Raw genomic sequence first — 8,879 nt, forward strand, 5'->3', positions numbered from 1 at the left:
CGGACTGTTACACCAACGCATTAGCATGTTAAAGCGATTTCATTGAGGAGCCTAGCTTTCTTAACTAGTAAGTACTGTACTTCCTTGGCTTTGGAGGGGGGAGGTGTCTTTCGCTGGAAATCTCGCCCCCTTCTACTTTGAAAATACCAGTGAAACCGGTTTAATTCGTCACAGCCAGCACTCCCGCAGACAGGGGGGTTGTACTCGTTAATGTCTTAGCCGGAACACATCATTATATCTCATTTTGTATTTCTAAAAAAAAATCGTTTGCCCAGCTTAACACTATTGCTGTTATTGTTTTTATCCTGTAAAGCGCTTTGAGGAGCACAGCTTTCTCACCACTTAGATTACTTTTTGATACCATCCTTACACAAAGCAGAAACTTCTTGTATTTTCCGATGACATACAAGTGGAAAGATTACAGATTTTAATCGTCTTTTTTCTGAACCAGGGAAAATCTGATCATGTTTCTCTATAACAATAATAAAAAACTTTATTTTATATATCACCTTTAAAAGTGGCATCTCAAAGCAATACAGTAGATGTAAACCACAGATTACAAAGTAGGTACCCAGACAAACGCAAACGCGTTTTTAATAAAATGCTTTTATTCATTCAGCAGAGAGAGAGCATAAAACCTGGCGTAACAGCTGTTCCTTTTTCTGATCACTCGCTCTCTGGATAAACGTCTCACCTGTCCTGTTCTTTGTTCTCCTAATTTGCTGATTATGCCTTCTGCGATCCACTCCTGCCCTCATACCTAAAGAAGACTATTTTAAATTTCTTTGCGCGGTCCATTGTGCAATTAACCCTTGTATGTGCTGTCCTTAAGGTGATATCACATAAAGGTGATATGTAAAATAATGTTTTTTATTATTGTTATAGAGAAACATGATCAGATTTTCCCCGGTTCAGAAAAAAAGATCTAAAGTATACTAGTTTGTCACTAGTATACTTTTAATACAGTCTTTGCTGTGCTCTAGATGATCCTTGTGATATTTCGAGCTCTGGTTGAATGATAAGTGTCGCAGTATTTCGTAGTTGGAAATTATGAAACGCTCTGTTAAAGCAAGGGAGTTTTTATGTCCGTTGCAGTTTTTTTGAATCCCCGGCGGAACACATTCCATAAGAATCAGCGCTTTTATATATCTCCCAGGAGCATACTGTAACTCCCATATATCTCCCAGGAGCATACTGTAACGCGTGTGAAGGCCATAAACGATATTAATTTTGGAACATAAACATACAGTGTATAGCTGGTCTTGGTACTTTAAAGAAAAAAATACACACCAGTATTCCATTTCTCCCTAAACATTTTAAGCTTCGAAGTCTTTAACTAACGCGATACCGGAGTCAACAAGCATACTTTTAGAATTTGATTAAAAGGGAATATAATATGGAATCGCGTATCTAAAGAATTGAATAACGGTATTCGTGTGCTGCGACAGGGCTGTGTAGGGCTTTTTCGCCTGTCTGTTCATGCGAGCTGTCTTGTAGCCGACTGGTCTAGGTGCGTGACTACCAACTGGCAGGTTGTGTGTTTGAATCCAGCTGGTGCCAGACTTTTCTTTTAACAAACATTTCTTCGAAAAAATAGAATAGCGATATTATGGACAATCAATTGACTTTTATATTTCAAAATATCGCAACATGATCGATATTTGCGGTATTTTGAACATATCTTCCCTTCTGACAGCGGTTCCTGCTTCTATTGTGCGTGTGTGCAACAGAGTAAATTTTTAATAGCGTTTTAAGCGAATAGGTAATTAGATTGCTCATAAACCTAATCGCTTTTTCAACATAAACACAGCATGATTGCTCTCTGAAAATGCTTTTCCTTTATTTTTAAAGTAGGCTCAGATTTCAACTATAGATCGTATTATTATAAACTTTCTTGGAAAAATGTATTTTATGTAAACCATGTTTGCTATTAATTCATTTAGGGCTAAAATACGTTCATTGTCTTCCGATCGAGTCGAGTTAACATTGGAAGCCTGCCACACCCGGACTGTTAAACCAACGCATTAGCACGTCAAAGCCCATTGAGGGTATTGAGCCAGTATTGGCTTTAGTATTCCCCCCCTCTCCCCTCAATTCAATTCAATTCAAGGTGTTTTATTTGCATGACAGATGGGTACAAGCAGTGTTGGGTATGTATATTGTAACGCTTACGGCAGACAGGCACTGTGTAAGAGCCGGCGCACCAGAGCAGCGCACCGAGGGAGCGTCTGCATTTATAACTTAGTTTTTAAAATTAGTCAAGCAATATGAAGCATCTTCTTTTACTTTTAAGTCCCTTAAATACATTGAACACAGCTTTCTCACCACTTAAGATTGCTCTTGATACCATCCTTACACAAAGCAGAAGGGAGATCTTAGTGCCTGAGCATAAAAAGAATAGGAGCATACTGCAACGCGTGTGAAGTCCATAAACGATATTAATTTTGGAACTTAAACATACAGTATACTGTATGGCTGGTCTCGGTACTTTAAAGAAAACATACACACCAGTATTCAATTTCTCCCTAAACATTTTAAGCTTCGAAATGTCTTTAACTAACGCGATACCGGAGTCAACAAGCATACTTTTAGAATTTGATTAAAAGGGAATATAATATGGAATCGCGTATCTCAAGAAATTAATATGCAATAACTGAGTCAAGGGACTCAGAGGATCCAAGGCTAGACTGAGTATAATAGGCTTCGGGCTTCTATTGTGACATCTACTGTAAATTACAGAAATGTTAAAAGTAAACAAAATAAAGTAACTAAAATGTGGTCTGAAATCACCCCTTTAAACACCCCTTTTACTTCACTGGTGTCAGATATGAAAGGCAATAGTCTCCCATTCTGTCTGCTGTGTGTTGCAGCAGAGGGACTCCCTGGAGCTGAAAGGGGCAGAGTAACTTGCATGCCCTCTAGTACAGTTTACACATGCACTACTTTAAAAGCTAGCAAGACAGGTTTCGATTCACATTAGCTGGCGAGCCTTGTTAAAAAAACGAATGATAATGTAACATGCCACTGTTCATGAACAAAGTTATACTGAGATTTCCTAAGATACGCGATTAAAAAATAAATAAATAAAAATTTGAATCTCCTGCGGAACACATTCCATAAGAATCAGTGGTTTTACAGTATATATCGCCTTTAAAGGTGGCTTCTCAAAACGCTTTACGGGATAAAAACAACCAGAACAGCAGCAACAACAATATTGTATTTCGTTGCACTTTGAAAACCAAGTAATAACTTAACTATACAGTACGTGCAAACGTTTCGTATGTTGCTGTCGTGAATGCCTGCGTACCCATAAGTATCTTATTTGCCTTGAGTCTGTCTACAGTATCTCTGTCCCACTACCCCCATCTCTCCCTCAATTCAATTCAAGGTGTTTTATTTGCATGACAGATGGGTACAATTCTTGTTGGGAATGTATACTTTGATATTTACACCCGGCGCGGCACCGAGGGAGCGTCTGCATTTATAACTTAGTTTTTAAAATTAGTCAAGCAATATGAAGCATCTTCTTTTACTTTTAAGTCCCTTAAATACATTGAACACAGCTTTCTCACCTCTTAAGATTGCTCTTGATACCATCCTTACACAAAGCAGAAGGGAGATCTTAGTGCCTGAGCATAAAAAGAATAGGAGCATACTGCAACGCGTGTATAAACGATATTAAGTCGCATTAAGTGGTGAGAAATGTATTTCTCACCACTTAATGGTGAGAAATGGAAATGTATTTCACAAATGTAAATGCTTTGTGTAAGGATGGTATCAAGAGCAATCTTAAGTGGTGAGAAAGCGACTTAAAGCGACTTAATTGAGGTGCCCAGCTACCAGTTAACACTGTACTTCCTACAATACTTGTGAAACCGGTTTAATTCGTCACAGCCAGCACTCCTGCAGAGAGGGTGTTGTACTCGTAAAGTAGAAGCAGGCGAGATTTCCAGCGAAAGACACCCCCCCTCAAAAACCCAGCAAGCAGTAAAGCTTTATGTTGAAAATTGAAGTGGATTTTGTTTATGATAAAGAGGAGAAACTGGGATGGGAGGAGGGTTTGGTTTTGCATAAGGGGCGGGATTATGATAATTGGAGGAATTGCGAGAGTATATTGGTTTGATATATTTGATTTTGTATTGTGGTCGTTATCTATGTTTTTGGTTGGTATTATGTTTATATGGTTGTTTTTGTTGGTTGGTTGTTATTATGGTTATTAATAATACGATCTATAGTTGAAATCTGAGCCTAAATATAAAGAAAAAGCAAGTGATTAGGTTTATGAGCAATCTAATTACTTATTCGTTTAAAACGCTATATAAAATGAAGTTTATTATTAATTTGCTGGACAGAGCGGTGAACATTATTATGCATAAGACGAAGATAACGATCCTGATCAGTTTAGAAATCTGTGTACGCTGTAAGGTTTTTACTTCTTAAACTTTTAAAATACACGTTTCGAATAGAAAGAAATCCTCTTCCTGCTACAGTTGCATGAAGTGAGGGGCGAAACAGCCCTACACAGCCCTGTCGCAGTACACGAATATAATCATATCGTTATTAAATTCTTTAGATACGCGATTCCATATTATATTAGCAGAAAAGCTTAAACTACCACTTTTTCACACGCTATTTCACGTTAGTTAAATTTAATTTATTTATATATTATATATTTATATCTCTGACCAAGGGAAACGTCTCATTTTTTCAAAGAAATGTTTGTTCACAACGGCGACTGTCAGAAGATAGGACACAGCGGCTCAGGCACCCGCTGAATGGAAAAGGGGCACTTTAATGTTCTGTATGGCTAATACTAAAGCCAATACTAATATTCAATACTTTAATATCCTTTTCTGTATGTTTAACAATAGTGGGTAGTGGCCTAATTCGTCCCTGCTCCCGTTGTTAGGTGTTAATGTGTTGTTAAGTGTGAATTTGTAGCTGTTTCCCTGGGGTCTGGCTTTTTTTCTGGAAAACCATAACTGGTCTTGTCCAGATTGACTGTCGGCGCCCAGGTCTGATCTTTGTCTTCTAAGCTCTCTGTGTACAGTGGAGCCTCCTGTCCAGCCAGCACATGTCCACAGACATTCACAACAACGACATATCATAAAACGTTTGCACATATAGTGTGCAAAAATGCACTTTATTTGCTAAAAATAAGACAGAGATACTGTATCAATTTATGTTGCATTAGCCTGATTATGATTAAAAAAACACATATAATTAAACACGCGTTTGCGATTTAAATCAAAACACGATTTAAATCAATATAAATGTTTATATTGTATCGCATACTGTCCAGCCTCCATTTCTCTATAAAAATTTACTCTATTACACACACACACAATAGAAGCAGGAAGCAGAAGCAGGGACCGTTGTCAGAAGGGAAGAAGGTGACTATTCATTGTTATCAAAAATGACTTAGAATCGATCATGTTGCGATATTTTTAAATATAAAAGTCAATTGATTGTCCATAATATCGCTATTCTATTTTTTCGAAGAAATGTTTGTTAAAAGAAAAGTCCAGCACCAGCTGGATTTGAACACACAACCTACAAGTTGCTAATCAGGCACGTAGACCAGAAGGCTACATGACAACTCACATGACAAGGAGGCGAAACAGCCCTGTCGCAGTACACGAATATAATCATATCGTTATTAAATTCTATAGTTACGCGTTTCTATATTATATTAGCAGAAAAGCTTAAAACTACCACTTTTTCACACACTATTTCACATGCTAGTTAAATACTTCGATGCTTGAAATGTTTAGGGAGAAATGGAATACCGGTGTGTATTTTTCCTTTAAAGTACCGATTCCTGGAATCTGACTGGCTGACACCCTTCTGAAGTGGTAACATGAAATCTCGTATACGGAAAAGAAAGCATTGATAAAAAAAAGCCTGGATTCTCATGTATCTCATACAAGTATATTTTAATACAGTCTTTGCTGTGCTCTTGAGGATCCTTGTGATATTTTGAGCTCTAGTTGAATGATAAGTGTCGCATTTTAAATCATTTTCGTAGTTAGAAATTATGAAACGCCCTGTTAAAAGCAAGGGAGTTTTTATGCCCGTTGAAGTTAAACAAAGTGCCTGACAAAGTATGGCTTGGACAGATTCCAAGTGCTTGTACAAATGTGCTAAAGAAATTATACTTTGAGTATACAGCTTGTCCAAAGTCATTCATTATTAATACTATTAGTAATATCTTCGGTAAAGGCTTTGATGCATAAATATTTCTGATAAAGGTAGGTTGTGTACTTTTGTCCAGCTGAGCAATCTTGCTTTCATAAAATATATACTGTACGCGATTCAATATTATATTCAATATTATATATTATATATATAAAATGTTTAGGGAGAAATGGAATACTGGTGTGTATTTTCTCTTTAAAGTACCGAGACCAGCCATATACTGTATGTTTATGTTCCAAAATTAATATCGTTTATGGCCTTCACACGCGTTGCAGTATGCTCCTATTCTTTTTATGCTCAGGCACTAAGATTTCCCTTCAGTGGTAAAATTCCATATAAATATTCAATACTTAAACGGGCACAGTTAAGACATTTAATATACATATACATACTGTATACAGTACAGTTTGCATATGGTAATATGTTTATGTTCCTAAATCAATCTCTATTATGAGCATGTGTAAGGCATGGTGAATCGATTCTCAAAAATTACTGTACTTTGCATGATTGGAAAAAAATGCGTGATTGCGAAATGCTGTGGTGTTTCTTTTTCAAAGACGGTTAATGAAAAAAAGAATGTGGACCAGGGCAATACTTTGAGTTTACAGCTTGTCCAAGGTCATTTATTATTAATACTATTATTAATATCTTCGTTAAAGACTTTGATGGCTACAGCTCAAACATGAGAGGTTGAGCTTTATTAGCTCCACCTTGCGGAAATTCTGGATACTATTATTTTGCTAGCGGTATTTACCGGTAACTTGCGGTATTTACCGGTAACTTGCAGTAGACTGTGTACAGCATACCGGAAAATAATGCGGTATCACCCGCGCATTTTGAATGGCTGCATCTGTATAGAGGAGCTTCAACATAAGCACACTGGTGGGTTTCCACTTCCAGCCATGTAGAAGCCATTTTTGCCAGAAAGAATGCGTGCATTACAGAAGCAGTCATCTAGAAAGAACATCAGATTTCACTTTAACAATAAGCATACCACAGTTTTGGACAGTGCGCAGCGTCATTAAATCTGTGCTTTTCTTAGTCTAATGATCATATGTCTTTATGTAGTAATTTTAATATTTCAATTTGCAAATTCACAGAATTCTTTAACTCGTGTGGGATGTTAGAAAATGTAGTTTTGGATGTCCGTTGGAAGCACAACTGGCATCAATTGATGCTCATTATTCAATCTCCTCTTCCTTCACTATTTAAACCTTCCTAGTCCTCGACCGGTATTAGGAATTCTTCCGCCTCCTGAGCTCACCTCTGCCTTTGACCACTACAATGAAGACTCTTCTCGCCTCGGACCCTTTCGACTTCCCTTTCGTCTCGCCCCTCTCTGATTTGTTTGCCTCTCTGTTTTCGCTACCTGGACTCGACCACCTGACCTGGAACTATCGACTACTCTTCTGCCTCGCCCATCTTGGACTCGGAGCCCTTCGGGCTCATTTGGAAGACCTGCTTCGAGTTCTTTATGACTCAGTGTGCAACGATGTCCAGGTATTTGGCCCACGTGCCTCATTAAGGACTGTGGTAAAGTACATGGTTTTCTTGGTATTTCCTGTTCCTGTTTTTAATAGAACATTACAAAATGGAACATTTATTTTATAAATGTAAAATTAATAAATGGCACTCACAAAATCCACTAGTATTGTGAATATTTGTCTATCAACTTTGTCCCCTATTTATACATTGCAATACATACAGTACACATTGAACAGCCACTCCATCAGACAGTCTATTCTTTCATGTTGGTGCTAATGACATCTAATTAACAGAAATAGTATTGTAGGTAAATTGTAGGTTTTTAGTTTATGTCACCTATACCTGTTCCCAGAATAAATCAGAAGCCAACTAAAGGCGCATGGAGAGACATGATTGAAAAGTGTTACCTTATTCCATGGAAGAGGTTTTGAAGAATGAAATAATGCACATTCTTATTATTAACTTACTTTAGCTCTGTCAAGTTAATCAGCTGCAATATTCAATTCTTGCCACCAATTTTCATGAGTCTGCTCAAGACTTTTGAAGACTCTACGTCAGTCAAAGACATTCACTTTCTTATTCTTAAATCATTCTAGTGTTTTCCTGTTGTCTTTTAAGGCATTTTCCTTCTGAAAGGTAAAGCTTCTTCCCAGTTTTAGGTCATTAACTAAAAACTTATCCCAGGAAGCATTGGGAGCAAGGTAGGAATCATCCTGTATGGGACAATAGTCCTTCAGAGATCACATGCAGACACAAACACAGATACTTACTCCAGAGCCAAGTTTCCCATAAGCCAGTTAACCTGCCAGCATGTCTTTGGAAGTACAAAACACCATGCATATAGCACCCCAGGAATTGAATTCAAGGCCCCGGCTGTCTGAGGCAGCAATGCTAGCTTGCAACCCTTGTACTATCCATTTCCCATTCAGTTTTGACGAGCATCCCTGCTGATGAGAAACAGATCCTTAACATTGTGTTGTCACCGCCATGCTTGGAAGTAATGATGGTGCATACAAATTTTTTCCAAAATGACTAACTCCTCGCCACTCTACCATACAGCCCAGATTTGTGGACTGCCTGAGATATTGTTGACTTGCTTACAGTTTGTCGGTTGTGAGACATTGTAGGTTTTTGAGGCTCGTTTTTGGCCTCTTGACTGCTTCTCTGACCTATGTCCTTCTTGCCTGGCTGATGTT

The sequence above is a fragment of the Atractosteus spatula genome, chromosome 24, assembly GCF_055471065.1.
Source record: "Atractosteus spatula isolate fAtrSpa1 chromosome 24, fAtrSpa1.hap1, whole genome shotgun sequence".
NCBI lineage: Eukaryota > Metazoa > Chordata > Actinopteri > Semionotiformes > Lepisosteidae > Atractosteus > Atractosteus spatula.